A 13011-nucleotide genomic window follows, 5' to 3' on the forward strand; every position below is an offset into this window, starting at 1 on the left:
TTGTGAAGGTTAAACACATGACAAATGTAAAGTGATTTATGTAGTCTCGCACGTGGAGATATATATATCTATCTAGTACAGGGGCTTTTTTCCGCTGTGGAAAAAAGTAGATTTTCGAAGTTCTCACCTCACCAAAAAAACTGTAACTATCTGAGGTGATGGATGCCTTAACCAACTTTATTGTGTAATCATTTTATAATAGATACATATATCAAATCATTACATTGTATACCTTAAACTTGCACAATATTATATGTCAGTTGTATATCAATAAAGATCGAGGAAAAAAATTGTGTGGAGGGAGGACTGGGGTGGGTTTGACAAGATTTTTTTTTTTTAAGATTTTATTTATTTATTTGACAGAGAGAGAGTGAGAGAAGGGAACACAAGCAACAGGAGTATGAGAGGGAGAAGCAGGCTTCCTGCCGAGCAGAGAGCCTGATGCAGGGAGCCTGATGCAGGGAGCACAACACAGGGCTCTATCCCAGGGCCCTGGGATCATGACCTGAGCCGAAGGCAGACGCTTAACCAACTGAGCCACCCAGGCACCCCTATTTATGTATTTTAGAAAGAGAGAGAGCACGTGCAGGGGGGTAAAATGGGGGAAGGGGTGGGGGAGGGACAGAGGGGGAGGGAGAGGGAGAGGTAAAGAATCTCCAGCAGACTCTGGGTTCCACCCGCGGGGCTCCAGGTGGGGCTTGATCTCACCACCCTGAGATCATGACTTCAGTCGAAATCAAGAGCCAGATGCTTAACTGACTGAGCCACCCCGGGGCCCAGTGATGGCAGTGTTCTGTATCTGTGCTGTCAGGATTTAGCAGCCACTAGCCACGTGTGGCTATTGAGCACTTTATTTTTTAATTATTTTTTTTAAGATTTTATTTTTATTTATTTGTCAGAGAGAGAGAGAGGGAGCACAAACAGGGGGAGCAGCAGGCAGAGGGAGAAGCAGGCTCCGCACTGAGCAAGGAGCCTGATGCAGGACTCAATCTCAGGACCCTGGGATCATGACCTGAGCCAAAAGCAGATGCTTAACTGACTGAGCCACCCAGACATCCCTATTGAGCACTTTATATGTGACTAGTATGACTGGGGAACTGAAATGTCAGTTTTTAATTAAATTAAATTTTAAGACTTACTTATTTGAGAGACAGAGAGCACAAGCAGGAGGGCCTGAGGGAAAGGAAGAGAGAATCTCAAGCAGACTCTACACTGAGTGCTTAGCCCAATGGGGGCTCGATCTCACGACCTTGAGATCATGACCTGAGCTGAAACCAGGAGTTGGACTTAATGACTGCACCACCCAGGTGCCCCTCCCCATTTTATTTTATTTTAAAATTATTCTTCTAACTTGACTGAGGTATAATAAAATTGTATATATTCAAGGTGTACAACATGATCATTTGACATGCGTATACATTATAAAATGATTACCACGATCAAGCTAATTAACACATCCATCTCCTTTCATAGTTTTGTTTTGCTCTTTGTTCTTCTGTGGTCAAAACACTGAAGATCTATTCTCTTAGCAAATTTCAAGCATATAATATAGTATTATTAACTACAGTCAGCACGCTGTGCATTAGATCCTCAGAACTGATTCCTATAACTGAGAATTTCCCTTTGACCAACATTTCCCCATTTCCCCCACCTTCCAGCCCCTGGGAACCACTAATCTACTCTCCACTTTTTTTTTTTTTTTTTAAGATTTATTTCTTTATTTGCAAGAGAGAGCAGGGGGAGGGGCAGAGGGCAGAGAGAGAGAGAAAAAATCTCAAGCAGATTCTGCACTGGGCACAGAGCCTGATGCAGGGCTCGATCCTGTGACCCTGAGACCATGACCTGAGCTGAAACCAAGAGTTGGATGCTCAATCAACTGAGCCACCCAGGCGCCCCTACCTCTCTGCTTCTATGAGTTCAGTTTTTTTTAGATTCATCATATAAGTGAGATTGTATAGTTTTTGTCTTTCTGTGTCTGGTGTATTTTACTTAGCATAATGTCCTCTAGGTTCGTCATGGTGTCACGAATGACAGGAGTTCCTCTTTTTTTTTCAGGCTGAATAATATTCCATTGTATATGTACACCCCACTTTCTTTGTCCATTCATCTGTCAATAGACACTTAGGTTGTTTTTATGTCTTGGCTATTGTGGATGGTCCTGCAGTGAATTTGAAGATGCAGACATTTTACAGAAATGGAAGTTGAGGCACAGAAAGCCAGCTTGAGTCCCTCTGACAACAGTCCATGTGCCAAGCCTTTGTGTGCGGAAGAGGCTCCTTCAGATCTCGTTCCTGCCAGTTGAGTTTTGTCCAGTCCCTCTGTTGGAATGAAGAATGCTTCCTCCTCCCCCTCCCCGTCCCCGCCCCCTTCCCCCCACGTACTTGCTGAGGGCTTGGCCCACCCAACTGTGAAATATTGTACCAGACAGGTGAGGCTGAGGTGGGGATGGAAGCCTGAGGTGACATGGGTTACGTAAGGGCCCCTGGGACAGGAGACAGTTATGTAATGGGGGAGACAGGCAGAGATGGTGAAGTGAGGCAGGACAAGGGAAGAAACCAGGAGCGGGGGGAGGAGACAAAAAAGGACAGAGCAGAGGAAACGTGTCTATCATCAGCCAGGGCAGCTGCCATGCAAGAGGAAACTAGAAAAGGTCAAGCGTGGGGCTTCCTCTGTCCTGTGACCTCCCTAGCGCCCCTGCCGTGGGAGACTCCAACTTCTCTCCTGGCCCCATTGGGTATAGATGATTCCAGAAGTCCCCCAATATCTTTTAGCCAAATACTGTTATTGCTTAATTAATCAGAGCCAGTCTCTGTTGCTTACAAACAAGAATCTTGAGTGATAGAGGCCTTTCCTACTCAAATACTGGAATACCTGGGGTCTAGAAACTTCCAGGCACATGGGGGAGGTGCTCAATAGACATATGTTGAAAAAAAAATAGATGTATGTTGAGTGAATAAGTAAATAATGAATATTTATCCATTTTCTTGTAATGGTTTTTACTGTTATACTTTTTCTATCTGAAGGTCACTTTGGTGGGCAAGTAGCCCAGTGAGTTTTTCTTACCCATCTATTCTCTGTGGTCAACAGGAGAATGGATCTGTTATCATAGTCATTTAGTCGGTCAACAAACATTACCAAGGTGCTATGCTGAGTGCCAGGGATGCAATGGAAAACAGGATGTTAGAGCTATTCACCCGACATTCCCAGCTTGCCACCTTCTGGATGTGTGGTAGGATTGCACCACCAGGCTCTTTGCAGGTGGTAAGGTCCTGTGACCTCTGTTCACCAGTGACTTGTGGCAGGAATGACTGGTGTCCCTGCCAGGAAAATGATTTCATGGTTGGCTCAAGACCTCCAGCGTTCTCTTTTCTCTGGCACCGTGCAGAATGGTGACTGCCCTGCCAGCCTTGGGATCGTTCTGGGGCTCTGGGTGCCTGGGTGACCATGGTGAGCAGATAGATCCCCATGAGGCTCTTGTATGAACAAGAAATAAACTTTGCTCTTTTATGCAACTGAGTACTAAGGGTTGTTTCTGTAGCATAGCCAGGCCTTCCACGACTGATTAAATGGTACAGTCTTCCAGGAGTTTCCAGTCTGGTAGAGAAGATGGACACGTGCTTATTTCTGTGTGTCCTTCTAGATCCACTCTCTGCCCTGCTCTTTGAGCCAGGAAGCTGAGCTCTGTGGATGGTCTCAGTGGGCTGCCTGTCCTCCAGCTTCTAGTTGGGTTTGGCCAAGGGAAGCCCTGGCAGAAAACTGAAGGGAGGGAGGAGACTGGGGTCAGAGTATTTATTCCTTTGGCTCCCTCCTTATGCCTTGGGCTGGCTGTGGTCTGCAATTGAAAGTCAATCCTTTTTGTGGGGCAGCCATTTCCACATGGATCTCTCTCCTTTGGGTTCTGGTAACCACTCCTTCCTTGTGACCCTTCAGACCTGGGGTAGTAACAGCTCAGCTGCCACTAACCCCAGATGACAACACTATCCTATATAGATGGCCCCCCCAACCTATAGTTTTGTGAACAGACCCTTGTAGTGGGTTAAGGACCTTGAGGATATATGCTAAGTAAGGGAAGTCAGAGAAAGACAAGTAATGTGGGATATCATTTATATGTGGAATCTATAAAAGCCAAACTCATTAAAACAAAGATGAAAATGGTGGTTACCAGGGGATGGGGGAAGGAGGGATAGGACATATGATGTGTGAGGGTACAGACTTGCAATGAGTAGTAAATAAGTCCCAGAGATCTAATGCACAGTGTAGTGAATATAGACAACAGTATTGTATTATAATCAGCAAACTTGCTAAGAGACTGGAACTCAATTATTCCAACCACTAAAAAGGAACGGTAATTAGGCAGCGTGATAGAGGTGCTAATTATCACTACAATGGCAAGCATAGGACAATATATTAATGTATCAAATTAACATGTTGTACACCTTATATTTACACAATGTCATGTAAATGCATGTCAGATGCATTTCAATTAAAATTAAAAAAAAAAAAAAAGATAAGCTCTACATTCTGGCTATTCCTCTCATCAAGAGGTGAAATCTATTTCCCTTCCCCTTGAATCAGGGCCAGGCTTGCATCTGTTTGAACAGTGGAATGTGCTGGAAGTAATGCTGTATAACTTCCAAGACAGGACCTTTTGGGACCGGAAACTTCTGCTTCCACATGCTTGGGACACTTCTCTGGAACCTGGCTGTCATGCTGTGGGAACCCCAAGTCACACGGAGAGGCCCCAGGTTGGCAAACTGACGTGCTGTGGTCGACAGCCCCTGCTGAGCATGCAGCCAACAGCCATGTGAGTGTGCCACCTGGACATCCAGCCCAGCCCAGCCCAGCCCCATTTTCCACACTGTCCTATTTCTAATGCGTCATCTCTTCTGCTGGGACTCTGACTCATACTACCATGAATAGATAGTTATAAGAGATTGAGTACCTGCTCTGAGAGAGGTAGCATGGGGCCCTAGGTGCTCAGAGGAAGGTTCTTGTCTCTGACTTGGGAAATCAGAGCAGGCTTCATGGAGGCAGTGACACTGAAGCTGACCCCTGGAGGCTGAGTGCAGTCAGCAGCTAGCTGTGTGAAAGATGAGGAAAATGGCCCTGTGGGTGTAGGGAACCACATGGGCAAAGGCCTGGGTGGCATTTGAGGAGCTGAAAGAAGTTCATGGTGGCTGGAGCAGAGCAGGAGGCAGCCCTAGAGGAGGGTGGAAGGGTAGAAAGGGCTGGTACCCTGTGCCCTGTGGGAAGGGGTGTAGGTCTGTGCTGAGGGCAGTGGGGCCCCCCAAAGGTTTCAGCAGGGTTACTCCATCTGAGGCACGTTCTGCAATTTCCATTCTGGCTGCTAGGAGGGAGATTGTCTTAGTCCAGATGGGCTCTTATAGCAAAATGCCACAGATTGAGTAGCTTATGAACCATAGACATTTATTTCTCATGGTTCTGAGGCTGGAAGTCCAAGATCAGGGGGCCAGCACATTGGGTTCCTGGTGAGGATTCTCTTCCTGGCTTGTAGACAGCTGCTTTCCTGCTGTATCCTCACTTGGCAGAGAGAGGGAGCTCTGGGGTGTCTCCCTCTTCTTACAAGGGCTCTAATCTCATCATGGGGCAGCACCGTCCTGACCTCAACTAACCCTAATCACCTCCCAAAGGCTCCACCTTCTAATACTATCACATTTTGGGGTAGGGCTTCAACATGTGGTTTTGGGGAGGACACCAACATTCAGTCCATGACTGAGACGGTCTGAGGACTGACTCATCTGCAGTTAGAGGGAGAACAGGGAGCTGATGTGTCTGGATTTTAGCAAATCTCACCTGGTCAGTCTCACCTGACAGGGAAGACCAACATGGCTTGTGCAGGGACTGAGGAGGTCCTGGGAAGACCAAGACCGTCAACCCCTTCACTTCCTTTCTTTGCTTTTCTTTGTAGTATAGATCATGGTACAACAGCTTCTCCCATTACAAAACTAATCTATATGTATTGTAGAAGATCCAGAAAATATTATAAATTGTATTTTATTTTTAAAGATTTTATTTATTTATGAGAGAGAGCACAAACAGGGGGAGCAGCAGAGGGAGAGGGACAAGCAGGCTCCCCATTGAGCGGGGAGCCCGGTGTGGGGCTCGACCCCAGGGCCCTGAGATCATGACCTGAGCTGAAGGCAGGCGCTTAACCGACTGAGCCATCCAGGTGCCCAAATATTATAAATTTTAAATGAAACAAATTCAACACAATCCTGACACTCAGAAAGATACTATATATATATTTTTCTATCTTACATACACTATTTTATCTATATATGTCTATCCTTGAAATAATGTCTATATGGTTTTGAATTCTAATTTTAAAAATATACACTGTGTTCTGAAAATCTTGGCACATGATTGGGTATTATCTGAACACACTTCAGTGAGTGCATCATATTCAGTTACCAGGCTAGATAGACAATTAACCTGACAAGGTGTGTTTTTTTCCCCCTTTATTGAGATATAACTGACATGTAACATTGTGCAAGTTTAAGGTGCACAAAGTGATGATTTCATACGTGTATATGCTGCAAAATGTTTACCACATCCTTTATCTCACATAATTACCAGTTTTGTTGTCATGGTTGTGGTGAGAACATTTAAGATCTACTCTCCTAACTTTGAGGTATACAATACTGTATTATTAACGGTAGTCACCGTGCTGTACATTAAATCTCCAGAATTTATTCATCTTACAATTGGAAGTTTGTGTCCTTTGATCAAGATTTCCCCATGTTCCCTTCCTCCCTGCCCTTAGCAACCATGACCATAATCTCTGTTTCTAGGAGTTTGGCTTTTTTTAGATTCCACATATATATCATGTGAGATCAAACAGTATTTGTCTTTCTATGTCTGGCTTATTTTACTTTGCATAATGCTCTCCAGTTTCATCCATGTTGTTGCAGAAGGCAGGATTTCCTCTTTTTGTGGCTAAATAATATTCTATTGTATATGTATACCATGTTTTCTTTATCCATTCATCTGTCAACAGACACATAGGTTGTTTCCATGTCTTGGCTATTGTGAATAATGCTGCGGTGAATGTGGGAATGGCGATATCTCTGAGAGATCGTTTTCGTTTCCTTCATTTATATACTCAGAAATGGGGTTGCTGGATCATATGTAGATCTATTTTTAATTTTTTAAGGAACCTCCTCCTTACTGTATTTTTTTATAGCGGCTGCACCAATTTACATTCCTACCAACAGTACACAAGCGTTCATTTTTCTCCACATCCTCGCCAACACTTACTATCTCTCGACAACATTTCCTTAAAAACAAGTTTTACAAATTAACTTTTATGACAACTGTGTATTTTAAGTGTGGAATTCTGTCTCCCTGGATCCCTGATTATGTAACTACTTCTTACCATTGTGCAGTTAGATTATTTCCGAATTTTCCCTGCTTATCAACAGTCCTTCAGGGAAGGCACTATTTGTGTTTCAAAAAGTTACTTCTTTGAGGTCGATTTTTGAAAGCAGGCTTTCTATATTGAGGTGTATGAAGACTTGTAAGGCTTATGATCCAGAAAGTTTGTAACAATGTACCCTCTTTAAAATAGTTATTGGTGGCAGCCTGGGTGGCTCAGCTGGTTAAGCATCCTCGCCAGGCTTTGGCTCAGGTCATGATCTTAGCATCGTGATCTTAGGGTCATGATCTCAGGGTCATGAGATCGAGCCCTGGGTCAGGCTCCACATCAGGATTCTTTCCCTCTTGTCTCCACCCTCTCTCAAATAAATAAATAAATAAATAAATAAATAAATAAATAAAATCTAAAAAAAAAATTACTGTTTTTTGTTTGTTTGTTTTTGTTTTTTGGATAAAATGTTCACCTGGTTCAAAAACAGCAATGTAGAGATACGCAAAGTCCTTTCCCTTCTTCAGGGGGCTGCAGAGAGTTTTTGCGTGGATGAGGACAGGTATTCCCCCTGGTGGATGCAGCCTAAAGCTTGGGGAGAGGAAAAAGGCATCTCTTTCTTCTGGGACACTTGATTCCACGCTGGTGACTAAGCTTGGTGGGGGCCCTTCAGCCACCACCTCAGTCCCCCTCACCCCATCAACTTGGGTTGAGCTCAGTCTCCCTGTGATGAGGGAACAGAAGGCCAGCTGAGGACAAAGCACAAACTGACACCCCCACCCCCACCGCAGATGGGATATATGTGGCATTCCCCAGGCACTCCTGGCTGCCCTAAAGCTAAGGAAAGTAAAAACAAATAGTTAACTTATAGAGATCACAATTCTGCAAGACACGAGTCTCCACCCCACTGAACCTCACCTATATTCCAAAACCCCATCACCTGCCCGGGCGGGGTGGGGAGGTCTGTCCTCTGTCTCTGCTACTGTTGGTTGGTTTTGGAATGTGGGTGAGGTCCAGAGCCGACAGCCAAGAAAGAATTCTTGAGATGTCTTTGGGGCAAAAAGGTGATTTTATTAAAGCACGGAGACAGGACCAGAGGGCAGAAAAAGCTGCTTATGCCCTGGGATTGTGAGGAGCAACTGATTATACACTTTGGGGTTGGGGGAAACAAGGATAAGGGAAGTTCCAAGAGGATTTTTGTGTGCTAAAGAAGACTCACAGGATACTAGAGGCCTTGCTATTGTCAAACTAAGGTTGTTTTTCCCTCCAACAAGGCACTAATGTTAAGACAGTTGAGAGCTTCCAGTTATGCTCTGCCTGCCTCAACTATTTGTCAATGGGCTGCAGGTGATAAGGACATTTAATTTTATCTACATTTCCTTCAGCCTTTGTTTCCCACATCACTGCCATCAATCCAGGTAACCTCCAGGTAACCTCCCTCACAGGTAACCACTGCTCTTCCTTTCTTCTCTTTGCTTCCAGAGGTCATTTTTTTTTTTTTAAAAGATTTTATTTATTTATTTGACAGAGAGCGGGAGATCGAGAGAAAGCACAAGCAAGGGGAGCAGCAGAGGGAGAGGGAGAAGCAGGTTCACCGCTGAGCAGGGAGCCTGATGTGGGGTTCGATCCCAGGACCTTGGGACAATGACCCAAGCCGAACGCAGACGCTTAACCAACTGAGCCACCCAGGCGCCCCTCATTTTTTAATTCAAGTACAAGCTGGGATATTGTGACTTACAATAAGAAATATATCATTTGGACTTCATCCTTGTTCGTGGCGCAGAGCTCCTAAAACCCTTGGAATTTCCTGCGATGAAAGCAGACAGGTGTCTTTTGTTATGTTAATGAGGTGACATTTGGACCGCACCTAAGGATGGGGGCTGGTTGCCTGGAGAACCAACCTCGTGATTAGAGGGTTGGAACTTTCAGTCCCTCCACCCCCAATATACGGGGAGGGGTGAGGGGCTGGAGGTTGAATCAGCCACCAAAGGCCCATGATTTAATCCATCATGATTGTATAACGAAGCTTCCATAAACCCGGAAAGAGAGGCTTTGGAGAACTTAAAAGTTGGTGAAGACATGCAGATGTGGGGAGAGTGGTATGCTAGGGAAGGGCATGGAAACTCTGCACCCTTTCCCCACACCTTGTCCTATGCATCTCTTCCACCTGGCTCTTAAAAGTGGTGATCTAGTAAGTAAAATGTTTCTCTGAGTTCCGTGAGCTGCTGTAGCAAATAATTGAGGACCAGGAGGGAGTCACGGGAACCTCCCATCTGTAGCTGGTAGGTCAGAAGCCCAGGTGATCAGCTGACTTGGAATTGGTGTATAAAGTGGAGGGGGATGGTCCTGTGGACTTAGCCCTTAACCTGTGGGATCTGAGCTATCTCTAGGTAAATCTTATCAGAACTGAATTGAATTATTTGTAGGATACTCAGCTGGTGTCAGAGGCGTGGTGTGGGGAGACAACACACATTATAAATGGGTGCCTAATTGTGACAAGCAAATATGAATATAGACTCTTGGCCTTTTCACTTAACGACATATTCCGCCTGCATGAGGTTCAAAGAGGCTAGAACTTCTCCCATGCATGAGGGTGCTTTTCCATGAAACTAGAGTCTGGGTTGGGTCCTGGGCCCTGTGTCAGGGCTGGGGTTTTGGGGTAGGGGCTCTTTTGACCCAATGGGTGTTGCAGTTCAGAGCCCCTTTTGCTACTGTGGTGCCTGGGGGAGCAGCGGCTGAGCAGGTGTGTGTGTGGGGGGGCACTCCCCAGCCCTTGGGGGAATAAGGCAAGGAAGGGCAGCCTCCATGTATGGTCGGGGTGGGGTGTGCAAGGTTTTCTGGTATATTTGTTGAGATTTCTCTCTTGGCTAAAGAAAAATGACCTCCACTCACTTTCATCTCCATTGGCCATAAAACTTTGTTCATGATTAATCAGTCCCACCCTCCTTGGTTGTTGGCTAAAGGGGGTGGGGGACTTTGCGAGAGAGATGTGCTGGGTGAAGGGAATTGGCATCAGAAGTAACATTCTGTTGCTTATCAGCCACCTGGTCTGTGGTACTTGGGTATAGCAGCCTGGCTAAGAAAAACACAGAAGCAGGCAGGAGGGGGCGCCTAAGTGGCTCAGTTGGTTAAGCGACTGCCTTCGGCTCAGGTCATGATCCTGGAGTCCCTGGATCGAGTCCTGCATCGGCCTCCCTGCTCAGCAGGGAGTCTGCTTCTCCCTCTGACCCTGCCCCCTCTCGTGTGCTCTCTCTCATTCTCTCTCTCTCAAATAAATAAATAAAAGCTTTAAAAAAAAAAAAGAAAGCAGGCAGGAGGTGCCCAGGTGGCATTACCTGAGTGTGAAACATCTTTCTGACCCCTTTGTGTCTCCTCCAGCTGATAGAGGCAGGACAGTGGCTTCTTTCTTTGCCTGCTCATCTTGCGCCGTGAGGAGCCCAAAGAGACCCGATGGCAGCTGCAGTCTGACATTTAATGGGCTATTTGCTGTGTCCCCTGGTGGGGATCTTCCCCTGCGGGAGCCAAGACCCAATGTCCTGCAGAGTCCAGAGTTGCAGCTGAGTGGTGGCTGACCAGCCACCTTGGGGCTGGTGCTCGCCCCGGTCGCCACCCAGCCTGCCTCCCTATGTCCACCCCTTGCCTGTCCCGGGAGGCACTGAGTTTGCAACCCTGGTCTAGATGGTCACTGTTCTCCAGCTCCACTTTTCCAGTACTCCCTTCTCTCCGAAGGCATTTCCTGCGATTCCCACTTGGGGGCGATGTCTCTCTTTGTCCTGTTGGCATTTGGCTCCGGCCTGACCACCTTTTTTTTTTTTCTTTAATTTTATTTTGACAGTGTCTTTGGCATGTCCCATACTTTGGACTTTGTTATCAACGGGTAGGAGGGATCGAGTGGCAGGAATCAGAGTAGCCTTGATAGCTTTTTGAATTGGCAGCCTCCGCACTGCTCAAGCCTCCCCCAAGGCCCATGGATCCCTGCGATCTGAGACACAACATGGCACACATTCTTTTTTTTTTTTTTTAAAGATTTTCTCTTTATTTTAGAGAGAGAGAAAGAGAGCATGTGCGTGCAAGCAGGGGGAGGGGTAGAGGGATCAAGGAGAGAATCTTTAAAAAAATTTTTTTTTTAATTTAAATTCAAATAATTAACATATAATGTATTATTGGTTTCAGAGGTAGAGGTCAGTGGTTCATCAGTCTTGTATAATACCCATGTGCCCTCCTTAATGCCCATCACTCATTTATCCCACCGCCCCACCTTCCTCCCCTCCAGCAAGCCCTCAGTTTGTTTCCTATGATTAAGAGTCTCTTACGGTTTTTCTCCCTCTCTGATTTTGCCTTGTTTTATTTTTTTCCTGGGAGAGAGATAATCTTAAGCAGGCTCCATGCCCAGTGCCGAGCCCCATGCGGGGCTCGATCCCGTAATCCAGAGACCACAACCTGAGCTGAAATCAAGAGTTGGACACCTAACTGACTGAGCCACCCAAGCACCCCGACATGGAACACATTCTTAAAGGTGTGTGAGAACATTATCTTCTGGGGTGCCTGGGTGGCTCAGTTGGTTAAGCATCTGCCTTCGGCTCAGGTCATGATCCCAGCGTCCTGGGATCGAGGCCCGCATTGGGCTCCCTACTTGGTGGGAGGCCTGCTTCTCCCTCTCCCGCTCCCCCTGCTTGTGTTCCCTCTCTCGTTGTGTCTCTCCGTCAGATAAATAAATAAAATCTTAAAAAAAAAAAAAATCATCTTCTGAGGATTAATAATATTATTTACAATGTGTATGCAGATATATTTGTTGGTTAATGAATTCATTCAGTCATTCATTCATTCTTGGTCCCATTCCACAAAGAACTAAGTAAGCCTATCACTTATTAAACAGCTTTGTGAACAACACTGTAATTGAACAACTCAGAGCATGCTTGAGGCTGAATTTGCTTGGGGTCTGAGTTGTCAGTGCTGTGTGATAAGCTACTCCAAAATGCTGAGACTTAAAATAGGGCCACTGATTTGCTCATGTCTGTGTGATCAGGAGGGGCTTGTCTATGCTTTGTGGCATCCTTGGGGTTTGGCAGGTCCAAGATGGTCTCTCAAGCTGTGGGGCCTCTCTTCATGTGGACTTTCTCTCCAGTAGGGGAGTTAGACTTTGCATCATGATGACTGGGTTCCAAGAGGGACCAGTCTAAGCCTTTGGACAAGACAAGCTTTTTTTTTAAAGATTTTATTTATTTATTTGACAGAGAGAGACACAGCGAGAGAGGGAACACAAGCAGGGGGAGTGGGAGAGGGAGAAGCAGGCTCCCCGCAGAGCAGGGAGCCCAATGCGGGCCTCGATCCCAGGACCCTGGGATCATGACCTGAGCCGAAGGCAGACGCTTAACGACTGAGCCACCCAGGCGCCCCTGGACAAGACAAGCTTTAATGAAAGCCTCTACTAGCTTCATGCTTGCCAATGTCCCATTGGCTGAAGCACGTCATGTGGCGAGATCAAGTCAGTGTGGGAGGAGACTGCACAAGGGCATCCCTCAGGAGGAGCAGTCCATTGGTAGTCCACTATAGTCACTTCAGTTTCTCTTTCAGTGATGTCATGTCAGATAGACGTGGGTTTGAATCCTGCCTCTATCACATACTAG

This window comes from Mirounga angustirostris, unplaced genomic scaffold, assembly GCF_029215605.1.
Source record: "Mirounga angustirostris isolate CCGP_5_RB_7025 unplaced genomic scaffold, mMirAng1.0.hap1 SCAF_5, whole genome shotgun sequence".
Classification (NCBI taxonomy): domain Eukaryota; kingdom Metazoa; phylum Chordata; class Mammalia; order Carnivora; family Phocidae; genus Mirounga; species Mirounga angustirostris.